The following is a 12,705-nucleotide window of genomic DNA, read 5'->3' on the forward strand; positions in this document are numbered from 1 at the left end:
GGTGAAAATGAAAGTTTGATTTAATAACCTGAAAACAAAGCTGTTAGTTTAGTGAAAAACAAACATCAGCTGCTCATCATGTTGACTGTTTCAGACAATAATCTAATAATCCTGTAGATGTTCCTTCATATACAGTAAAACTAAAACTTGGTTCTGAAATAAGAGGAGAACATGTTCTCCAAACACCAGAGAGCAGAAACACACTGTTAAATTATTAAAGTTCAAATCAACTTTAACAATGAAACAAAGTAAACTTACGGTTCCTTTAAGCAAGACAAAGAACAGAAGAAGACTTGAAGAAAACAGACTGAGGCAGCAAAGTTTTTTGCTCTCTGGGTTTAACACCAGGAATGTAACAACTGTTGTAGCTCATGTCCTGACACGTCTGTCTGGAGGCTCTTGAAGCAGCAACTCCTGCTGCAGTCCACACCTTGTGAAGCCTCAGAATCCTATCAAGGCTGCAGGTTTTCCTGTTGTCTGTGCATCCTTTTTTTTCAAGCATACAATCACCATATCAAAGGTTCTACTTCTAGAGAATCACATAAACTTCCGGGGGCTGGTTTGGCCCACGGACCTTGAGTTTGACACATGCAGGGTAGAGTTACAATCTTCATCAGAGCTCTCAGTAGAAACAGGCTTCTGCTGTTTGTAAAAAGTTTTATCTTTGTTTTCAGGCAGCTGCATTTCGTTTTTCAAGGTCATTTCACAGAGCTTGGATTTAACTTATCTCAAAGAGGAAAAATCAAGAATGCACATAATCTGAGTCAAATATGGAATTATTTCCCTGTAACATGAATCTTCTGAGGATTTTTCTATGGAGTCGGCAGCTTTTGAATCTCCTTAAGCGAAATTACGAGAGCCTCTAAACTCAAGACCCCTATTCCTTGGTGGCTGCTTTCATGCTCCTTAAGGGAGCGACAGTAGCCTCTACACCTCAATCAAGTCCTTGGGAACTGCTTTTGTGCCCCTTAAGGGGGCAACTGGAGCCTCTAAACATAAGCCAAGATTTATTTATCGTTTTTACTCTTTTTACTACGGATGCCAGGCCTATCTGCCTGCGTTTTACCTAAGTTTAACGTTTTACCTCGTGCGTTCAATCACACCTTCTGTTTGGGATCACGTTGGTCCACAGTCCGGAGTCACACGGCCCACGGAGCGGTTACCCACACAGAATTCACTGTGGAGGATTTTTGTTCTGGATGCTGCATGCAGACTTAACAATCAGTCAGGCAGCAGGGTCCTCCGAACGGCAGACACCTGTGATCCGGCTCTGAAGGACCAAAAGAAATGTCAGAGTTAGACACACTGATAAACTCAGAGAAGGTATGCAATGAAGACACAAGCGAGTCAAAGTTATCTTTGGCTACCAGGGAGAGACAGTTCATTCTCTTAGAGGAGCTGCTCTGTGTCACAGCCTTTTATTAAAGGAATAAAAAACACTCATGTTACATCATCGTGGGTTTGGCTACACACAGTTTCACAAATACAAGTCCTACTGAATAAAACTGGTGCTGTCCAGATGCTGATACAGCACACACGTCCACATCTGGTACTCAAGGACACGAAGATTGGCTGGGGTGTGAATAGACTGCTTCCCAGAACTCCTCCACACAAAAACTAGTTCCTGCTCAGTCTGCAAAGCAACCACCCAAATCCAACTCTGAGACAAGATGACAATTCTGTTAATAGTTCATACTCTCTCCGACACACATCGTAATGATCATTAATTTCAATCATTAATGAGAAGGTGGGTGAAAACTTCTATTTAATTATAGTTCTTGAAGAATAAATCAGGACCAGCAAAGGTTAATGAGCCTGGAGTCAATAGGTCAACAATAGTCAAAATGAACAAAAACCATAAACCTCCAAATGTGGTGTAAAAACCACAGGTGGTGCTTGGGCTCCTTTAATAGAAAAACTTAGAATAAACTATTTCCAAGATAAACAAGAAGCTAATGAGCTGCAATGAAGAGCTGATCAGCCTAAACAGGCTAAAAGATGAGGAGTTTAAGCAGACTAATCTTTACTTCACAAAAACAGAGAACCGAGGATAAGAACCGGTTGCTACTTGTCCTGGTTTTCATTTACCTCTGAAGTTAGAAGCTGGATCTAGAAAAACCTGAAATCAAGACTAACAGGTTCTAGTTGCTAGGCAGAAAATCAACAGACCTGCAAGTTGAGCTTAATGACCTGGTTAATCACTGTTAGCACTACAAGCCAATGCTAATATTTACAGGATCTTTCATAAGTTAGTACACCCCTCAAAGGAAGATATGACCCTTTGATGCAAAGTAAAGTAGTCAGTGTGCAGCTTGTATAAAAGAGTAAATTTACTGACTACTCAAAATAACTAAACACACAGCCAGTAATGTCTAAACTGCTGGCAACAAACGTAAGTACAGCCCTTAATGGAAATTTGGGCTGTACTTACTTTTTACAGAGATAAGCTGGAAGATGATGAAGAGCGGCTTCCTGGAAAAAGAAATGACAAATAATAAGACCAAGATTGTCTCAATAAACTGTGTTGTTATTGACCTTTTATCAGTCTTGTTATTATGTAAAATATTGATGCAGTTTTTGTCTTTATGTGCAAAACTAAAGTAAACATTTATTTTATCACATTCTTTGACATAATTATTTTCAGCTTCAGTAAAAAACCTCAAAGGTTTTTACTTTAGTTGAATGAATTGTTTGTTGAGGAAGGTGGTTTTACTGATTGAACAGCGCCACCTGCTGGTGACAGTTATGTTTAGTTTTAAGTATGAAGTAACAAAACCCCTTCAAAATACAATAAATTAGCAGCGATTCAGCTGACAGCCAGAGATGAGCTGCCAGTGTTGGCGGGTGGCTGATTGACCAATCATAGAGAAGAGGAGATCAGCTGCAGCTTTGTTTGTCACCTTCACATCAGGACCAGCGAAGGTCACAGGAGTCGTGATGCTGAGTTCTTCTTTCTGGACCTGCTGCCTTCTTAAAGCAACCTTTAGAGGGGAGAAGCTGGATTAGAAACTGTCTGGAGTAAATAAATATGACCTTATTACATCAATCTGATTACATTAAATCTACCTTAAATCTGTTTCCTTGTGACAAACTTCCTGACAATGTTTTATATTCCATATTCCAGGTTTGTTAATGCCGTTAGTGTTTCTACTCTTAGTTGTTTTTTCCTACTATAGCAGAACCAGACATTAGAGGCTTAAATAAAACGTGTGGAGCTCAGTGTGTTACCCAAGGACACAATGAAAGGGAAGCACTGATCTTTAGACAGAAAGGAGACCCTCCCTCACTTAACCGTGACAGACCATCTCCACGGAATGGTCCTGTATTTGGACCCATCCATCTTCCCATCAATTTTGAGCATCTTCCTGTCCCTGCGGACAAAAGGCAGGCCCAAACCATGATGCTGCCACCACCATGTTTGACAGTGGGGATGGTGTGTTCAGGGTGATGAGCTGTGTTGCTTTTATGCCAAACATTTAATTTTACATTGTGGCCAAACAGTTCGATTTTAGTTTCATCTGACCAGAGCACCTTCTTCCACATGTTTGGTGTGTCTCCCAGGTGGCTTGTGGCAAACTTTAAACGAGACTTTTTATGGATATCTTTGAGAAATGGCTTTCTTCTTGCCACTCTTTCATAAAGGCCAGATTTGTGCAGTGTATGACTGATTGTTGTCCTATGGACAGATTCTCCCACCTCAGCTGTAGATCTCTGCAGTTCATCCAGAGTGATCATGGTCCTCTTGGCTGCATCTCTGATCAGTCTTCTCCTTGTTAGAGATGAGAGTTCAGAGGAACGGCCGGGTCTTGGTACATTTGCAGTGGTCTGATACTCCTTCCATTTCAATATGATTGCTTGCACAGTGCTCCTTGGGATGTTTAAAGCTTGGGAAATCTTTTTGTATCCAAATCCGGCTTTAAACTTCTCCACAACAGTATCTCGGACCTGGCTGGTGTGTTCCTTGATCTTCATGATGCTCTCTGCGCTTTGAACAGAACCCTGAGACTATCACAGAGCAGGTGCATTTATACGGAGACTTGATTACACACAGGTGGATTCTATTTATCATCATCAGTCATTTGGGACAACATTGGATCATTCAGAGATCCTCACTGAACTTCTGGAGTGAGTTTGCTGCACTGAAAGTAAAGGGGCCGAATAATATTGCACGCCCCACTTTTCAGTTTTTTATTTGTTAAAAAAGTTTGACACATCCAATAAATTTCATTACACTTCACGATTGTGTCCCACTTGTTGTTGATTCTTCACAAAAAATGTAAATTTTATATCTTTATGTTTGGGGCCGAATACTTTCGCAAGGCACTGTACAAGTCGCTGAAATGAGCTTCCTCCGCAGGGTGGCCGGGCACTCCCTTAGAGACAGGGTGAGGAGCTCGACCATCTGGGAGGGGCTCGGAGTAGAGCCGCTGCTCCTCCTCCCGGAGGAGCTGGAGGAGGTGTCTGGGGGGAGGAAAGTCTGGGCATCTCTACTGAGTCTGCTGCCCCCGCAACCCGGTCCCAGATAAGCGGAAGACAATGAGTACCAGTACGGGTTAAAGGTGAGAAGATGACTCTATTATATTATCTAGATATAAGACTCTCATGAAAACAGGTATTGGAGCATTGCCTGTCCCCAACGAGCCCTGAAATAAATTGTTATTGATTTTATTGACATGGTTCACCAGGTGGGCTGAGAGAGCTGATCGCACAATCAAAGAACGATTAGCTAAAGTTTGTGCTTCCTTCCAAAAATGGAATGGCTGGATGTGCTGCCCTTGGTGATGTTCTCCATGAGATCATCACCCACTGAGCACATAGGTTTAACCCCCCATGAGCTGCTGACAGGAAGAAACATGCCCTGTCCTTTAACCTCCTCTCTTCAGTTGGGGTGTGCACACAGTCTGGATTCACAGAGAGAGTAATTAACACACTATGTTTAATGATTTCAATGTGCTATGAAGTTTTTGTCTCATAACACACAGGAGGCGCTAATCAAAACACCAGCAAGAGAGACAACTAGAACTCTGAATGAAGGCCAAACTAAGATAAGCACATTATATTACAGGAGGAAGAGCCATCCTCTGAAGGAAACTTCAGAGAAATCAGAAAGCACCCGAGGAAGAACATACGAACAGGTTCAATTTGATGTCTTTTCACTTAACATTTCATTACCAGTTAATATATAAAAATTTGTTTGTTTAACTAAATTCATTTATTGTAGTTACCATAACATCACAAGGTAAGATTTACTCACCTTTTTGCTTTCAGCTAACAAAATACAATTATGTGGAACCTGATTCATAAATGTTTGAATGGGCTGGGTTACTTCAGAGGGAACATGATAAAGAAATAAATAATAAAAAACTTCTATTTGTTGGGTTAAATCTTGAAGGAATCAGAATCAGAATCAGAATCAGAATCAGAAAAGCTTTATTGCCAAGTACGTTTTTGGACATACAAGGAATTTGTTTTGGCGTAGTCGGTGCAATACAGTACAAATTAAACAGTATAAACATATCTACAATATAATATAAATATATGTGCACAGTTTTAAGTGAGTGAGAGTAAATATAGAGCAGTATAAGATGCAAGAGCAATACAACAGTGCAGGTGATCATTGTGCAAGTAAAGCAGGAGTCCAAGCTGAGCGTTAATGTAACACATAGAGTTACAAGTTACAAGGAGTATGTCTTAGTAAATTTGAAAGGAGGCCACAAAATCAAAAATCACAGTGGGAAGAATGATTTCTAAAGTATAATTGTGTGAATAATCAACAAACAAATGTTTACTTCTGTGAATGTGGAAAATTGAACAATAATTTGCATGAGGGATCGAAGGAGTTCTCAACTATTTATTCGATTCCAATAACTTCACGAATAGACAATTTCACATTCCAGTGGGCTTCTGAGCTACTACTTTATAGATGATGCTGTCTGCAACTTAGATAGTAAATTAATTCAATTCAATTCAGTTTTATTTATATAGTGCCAATTCACAACACATGTTGTCTCAAGGCACTTCACAATAGTCAGGTAAAACTTTCCTTTTTGATAAACCTTATAGTTAGATTGGCTTAGGTTATCCTGAGCTATCTTCCTTATTTTTTACCTCCGTCTTCTTCCCTCCCTGTTGGATGGAGTAAGGGGGAGTCAGGTTTAGCCTAAACCGGCTCAGTTATGGTTGAGGTGCAAATACACCCTCCATTTCTGCTACCTGTATGACCCCCTCTCTTTTCCAATGGTTACGGTCAATCTGAAGGAGAAAGGTATCCCAATCGTTGTGGTTTTTAGTATAACAATGGCCATCAGTGGGCTCTAGATGGACAAACTGTCTACTTTTAAGGCTATGCTTAAAACTTTCCTTTTAGATAAAGCTTATAGTTAGAGTGGCTCAGGTTATCCTGAGCTATCGCTGTAGTTATGCTGCTATAGGTTTAGGCTGCTGGAGGACATAATGACCACTTTCACTCTCTTCGCTACATTCTCACATTACTCTCCAATTTTGCATCATTTGCTGTTATTTCAGCTTTTAACCTTGTTCTCTCTCTTTTCTCTTTCTAGAAGCTGCACCTGGCCTGACTCTGTCTACCTGTGACACCTTTTTGGAGAGGAGCATCGTCCGAGCTTCTGCTGGCAACAACTTAATGCTCACCCTCTACCGATGGCCCACATGGCCCTGTCTTTTAGTGTTTAACCCTTTCTCTCTCCTAGATGTTGGGATTATGAATCTGAGAATATTATTTAATATTAATATTTTAATATTTTATCAAATAATATTTCGGTCTAATAAGGCTTGTCCTGTGAACACCAGCCCAGAAAGGCGATGGTATTAGGACAAAACAGAAAGGTGTGAGACAAGCTCTGACATTATTGAACAGCATAAACTCTGCACACATATAGAATGAATTCACACAATTTCTTAAAATACAAGAATTTATTAACAAAAATAAGTCAACTCAAAGTCAAACATATTTCAATCAACAAACTCTTTACTATGCTAAAACAATCCAACTAAACTACCAAGCAGAATTAAAGAATAATGAAGACTAATGGGCTATGTACAATATAAACAAGTTCATTAAAGATGATTGGAAATCATGACCAAAAGAGTGATGCAACATTACCATGCAATGTTTATGTTTGAGAACCAAGGATTATCTTGAAGAATCTGGAAATGAAGTTAAGTTAGTCTTGGAACTAACTTAGGGAATAATCAGCAACATTTAGACAACCATTCACAAAGCAAGATCAGGTAAAATATTATTTTAATAAAATAATGATCTGCTGAATAAAACCAACCTTCTGGATGACCATTTCTCAACGGTGTCTAATTAGCTGCCTTTATTTATTGAAATAATATTTGAAGAAATATTATTAAGGGAGTATTTTGGAAAAGCGCCAAATCTTTCTGGCGAAATGGGGTTTAATGGTGTTTACTTAGTTATCAAATCTAGTAAATGATGTTTAGGGACTATTATTTACTGGATTGAAGACTAACAACCTTTCTGTTAAATACTCTTTAGTAGCAAGCACGTGTTCTTACCGGTTAGCATTTGAGCTAACAAAAGAAGCTGATAGCTTAGCACCAGAATCAACACATACCTTTAAAATACCAGGGTTAATAAAAGGGTTAAAATGCATAAGCGCGGACGGCGCGTTATGATCAATATTCTGTTTAAAATCACCCTTTAAATAAAGTTTGTCTTAACTTTCAAAACCACAAAGAACACAACCTGAGCACGTGTGCTGCAGATAGCATGCTAGCACCAAGATAGCTGAGTTCAACACAAACAAAACCAAACTTCATAAAATGAAAAACGTTTAGATCATTTCAATCTAAATATCTCTCTATTACTCTGCCCAAAACACTTAACCTCATGAACTGTGGTGAGGAATGTTGTCCAATTGATGAAGTTTGAAGAAGGTATCCACAGTGAACAATGGTTAGCTACAGCTGACCTCCTTAGCTTTGGGGGGTTGATAGTGCTCTGTGAACAAAAGGGTTAGCTTCCTGCTAACCTCCAGCTGTGCATGAAAAACGGCTCGTTGTGTCCGCCAACCACACTGCACGTTACCGTAACCACGGTGACGGGGGTCTCTGCTGTCTTCCTTCCAGACTGGGAGACCGCTCTGCTCGGCTTCATAGAGACCGCTTCTCTGTAGGGAACTTCTCTGGGACAGTTTGCTTCTGCAGGCCTCAGAGAGAAAGTAAGCAATTCTTACACCTTAATTTCCCCGTTCATGAATGAAAATACCGGATACAGAGACAGTATTTTATTCGTACTTATCTTTGCATATGATCGATGATCGTATGACATCCTTGGATCCAGTTGAAGCGTTTATGTCTGTTTGCCAGCAAAGAGACATCAGCGCGCTTTGTTCCCCTCCTATCCCGATGAAAACCGGCTTGGAAGAGGTCGGCTTGTTGGAGAGAGGGCTGCTCTTATTCAGACAGAGGCATCATGGGAAGTCCGCTGTTACCCCCCTTTCCTCAGTTGCTGGAAGTCAGTTAAATGCAATTTATTTTGAAAGTTCCAGAAAAGTCTGTACCGGAGTTTAATGTTGAAATTTTCGTTGTCTGATGAGCTAACCCCTCCCTCCTACTTCCCCATGTCTAAAGGGATTGCTCAATCCAGCTCTCCATCTAACGGGTCCGGACTTCCCTAAACCTGAAAGATCTTACTAAGCAGGTTCACTGAAAGTTCTGTTTAAGCTGGTGTTGGGAAATGACTCGCCTAGGCTCTGACAGCCTTCATCCAAAAGTCTCGCCCTTCTTCAACTGGAGGTCCGGGCGACCGAGTAGCCTCTCGCAGGCATCCATACCTTCAACAGTCACTTTTGTTCACGGCTGCTCCTTCCCTAATTTACAACTGGCTCTTGGTATATGGGCTAGGTTGATTTTAGTAGGTCAGCACGAGCCCCAAGGGCGCGGTTTTAACAAACTTGACTAAGGCAACCTATAAAAACCTCCTAAAATATCTTAGAACCAGGCAACAAGTCTTTTTACCACCAATGAAAAACCAACAATACGGTGACTCAAATAATTGAATGTCCACGATTCAACTAGAATTGTATATGCTTTCTTTAATTAGTAACGCTTTTGCAGGGGTCAGTAACAGCTTAAATTCAGCAACACAAAATAGTTTCTGCTCTATTCCTGTCTCACTCGACATTACACTTCCTCTTAAACAGAGGCTTTATTTCTTACATCGGTGCTGCTCTAACGTTTAGTTACATCGTTCACTTCATTTACAGTTTAAAACCATTACTTCATTCTTTTTATACATGCTTCACAAATGATTAACGTTATATCTCTTTCATATATAGTTGATTGAGAATGTCAACCCTTAATGTTTTTTACTTTAACTCTCAGTTCTTAACCACATTTCAATCATACATCTTTTAACTTGATAATCAGAGATTACTAATTTCATTTAATACACGTGAAAGAATGTAAAATCATCATACATCATTTCTTTGGATACACTTGTTTACATTTTTGCAAATGATAATACAGATAATATATGGCAGGAAATATGTGGCTCCACACAGGCCTCTAGGCTGTCAGTTCTAGAATATGAGAATATGCTTGTTTCACTCTCTAATGCTTCAACTGTGTATTTTAATAATTATTGCATGGATTACACAAAAGGATATTTATTCTAGTTTTTATGGATTTAACTGTAGCAGTTAATGAATGTTGCATGGATTACATGGAAAGATCTCACCTTATTTTGACAAAATCTATGGCTGGGTCCCAACATAGATATGACCAGTGACTGAGCTTTTACTGTGACTAATTACAGGTCCTTCTCAAAATATTAGCATATTGTGATAAAGTTCATTATTTTCCATAATGTCATGATGAAAATTTAACTTTCATATATTTTAGATTCATTGCACACTAACTGAAATATTTCAGGTCTTTTATTGTCTTAATACGGATGATTTTGTCATACAGCTCATGAAAACCCAAAATTCCTATCTCACAAAATTAGCATATCATTAAAAGGGTCTCTAAACGAGCTATGAACCTAATCATCTGAATCAACGAGTTAACTCTAAACACCTGCAAAAGATTCCTGAGGCCTTTAAAACCCCCAGCCTGGTTCATCACTCAAAACCCCAATCATGGGTAAGACTGCCGACCTGACTGCTGTCCAGAAGGCCACTATTGACACCCTCAAGCAAGAGGGTAAGACACAGAAAGAAATTTCTGAACGAATAGGCTGTTCCCAGAGTGCTGTATCAAGGCACCTCAGTGGGAAGTCTGTGGGAAGGAAAAAGTGTGGCAGAAAACGCTGCACAACGAGAAGAGGTGACCGGACCCTGAGGAAGATTGTGGAGAAGGGCCGATTCCAGACCTTGGGGGACCTGCGGAAGCAGTGGACTGAGTCTGGAGTAGAAACATCCAGAGCCACCGTGCACAGGCGTGTGCAGGAAATGGGCTACAGGTGCCGCATTCCCCAGGTCAAGCCACTTTTGAATCAGAAACAGCGGCAGAAGCGCCTGACCTGGGCTACAGAGAAGCAGCACTGGACTGTTGCTCAGTGGTCCAAACTACTTTTTTCGGATGAAAGCAAATTCTGCATGTCATTCGGAAATCAAGGCGCCAGAGTCTGGAGGAAGACTGGGGAGAAGGAAATGCCAAAATGCCAGAAGTCCAGTGTCAAGTACCCACAGTCAGTGATGGTCTGGGGTGCCGTGTCAGCTGCTGGTGTTGGTCCACTGTGTTTTATCAAGGCCAGGGTCAATGCAGCTAGCTATCAGGAGATTTTGGAGCACTTCATGCTTCCATCTGCTGAAAAGCTTTATGGAGATGAAGATTTCATTTTTCAGCACGACCTGGCACCTGCTCACAGTGCCAAAACCACTGGTAAATGGTTTACTGACCATGGTATCACTGTGCCCAATTGGCCTGCCAACTCTCCTGACCTGAACCCCATAGAGAATCTGTGGGATATTGTGAAGAGAACGTTGAGAGACTCAAGACCCAACACTCTGGATGAGCTAAAAGCCGCTATCGAAGCATCCTGGGCCTCCATAAGACCTCAGCAGTGCCACAGGCTGATTGCCTCCATGCCACGCCGCATTGAAGCAGTCATTTCTGCCAAAGGATTCCCGACCAAGTATTGAGTGCATAACTGTACATGATTATTTGAAGGTTGACGTTTTTTGTAATAAAAACACTTTTCTTTTATTGGTCGGATGAAATATGCTAATTTTGTGAGATAGGAATTTTGGGTTTTCATGAGCTGTATGCCAAAATCATCCGTATTAAGACAATAAAAGACCTGAAATATTTCAGTTAGTGTGCAATGAATCTAAAATATATGAATGTTAAATTTTCATCATGACATTATGGAAAATAATGAACTTTATCACAATATGCTAATATTTTGAGAAGGACCTGTATATGTGCTCTCTTTCAGACTAACCTTGAAAACTGGCTCAGAGTTTATCTGTTCTTTCTTTCTAGGTGAAATGACTAAAGGAGCTACATCCATTAACATTTACTTTTCCTTCCCTTAGAAAGTACTCCTGGATCAGTGTTTCTTTGTTCTCTTTGTGTCTCTGCTCTGTTCTCTCAAACCCCCAGTCGGTCGTGGCAGATGGCCGCTCACACTGAGCCTGGTTCTGCTGGAGGTTTCTTCCTGTTAAAAGGGAGTTTTTCCTCTCCACTGTTGCTACATGCATGCTCAGTATGAGGGATTGCTGCAAAGTCAACGCCAGTCCACTGTCTCTACAAGCTCATCCAGGAGGAGTGAATGCTGCAAGTCACTGACTGGATGCAATCTGCTGGGTTTCCTTAGACAGAAAAACTTTTTATCCAATTTGAATAAATAACTGAATCTGACTGCACTGTTCAATGATTAGGATTAATTGGAATGTATGTACCTGACTTTTGTGAGGTGCCTTGAGACAACATGTATCGTGAATTGGCGCTATATAAATAAACTGAATTGAATTGAATAGACATGAGCGAATTGTTTTTCATTATGTGTTAACCCCCTTCCACAGGAAACAATGTGATAGATGGTAGCTTTTCAATATGGTTATAGGCTAAAGGAATGCTGCTTTAAAGAAGGCCACAAATTTATTATTGCTAAAGAGGCTTAAAGTTTTTCTAATCATGATTGAGATGTTTTTATGAATGTGATTCTTTCAATTATGCCACTATGTGGCCTATTTTGCTGCTCATAATATTAGGGGTTAACCAACTAGCAGGCTGTAACTGGGTTGATTTTAATGCCGCAGCACACTTAGATTAAGGATGGACACAAGCTACTACACCATTGCATAATCAGAGACATCGGTAGTCAGGGCCACAGGAGCCATAGGGGACAAGTGGGTGAACAGCGCAGCATTAGCCAAGGCTTTTTTGGAATCATCGAATGCCTGTAGCCTGTCGGGCTCCACTCTATTTGCTGGTCACCTTTTTTACCTTTAAGTGCTTCGTACAATGGATGCATAAGGTGAGCAGCCCGTGGAATGAAACGGTTATAAAAGTACACCATCCCCAAAAACTCCTGCTGGGGCTTCACAGACGGGGGACGAGGAAAAATCTAAACCGTTTCAGCCTTGGCAGGCTGGGTAACCGCCCCCTGAGGCGACACCTTGTGTCCTAGGAACTCAACAGCAGGCAGACCGAACTTGCATTTAGCCAGGTTCACGATCAGGCCATGCTCACTGAGCTGCACAAACA

The 12,705-nt window shown here is 40.7% G+C and overlaps 1 protein-coding gene across 1 annotated transcript in view; it reads left to right on the top strand.

The window, feature by feature from the left end:
- LOC124861420 (zinc finger protein 260-like) overlaps positions 1 to 12,705 on the top strand; it is a 680,754-nt gene that overhangs the window by 579,120 nt on the left and 88,929 nt on the right. The window lies entirely within an intron of this gene.

Source organism: Girardinichthys multiradiatus, chromosome 24, assembly GCF_021462225.1.
Source record: "Girardinichthys multiradiatus isolate DD_20200921_A chromosome 24, DD_fGirMul_XY1, whole genome shotgun sequence".
Lineage (NCBI taxonomy): Eukaryota > Metazoa > Chordata > Actinopteri > Cyprinodontiformes > Goodeidae > Girardinichthys > Girardinichthys multiradiatus.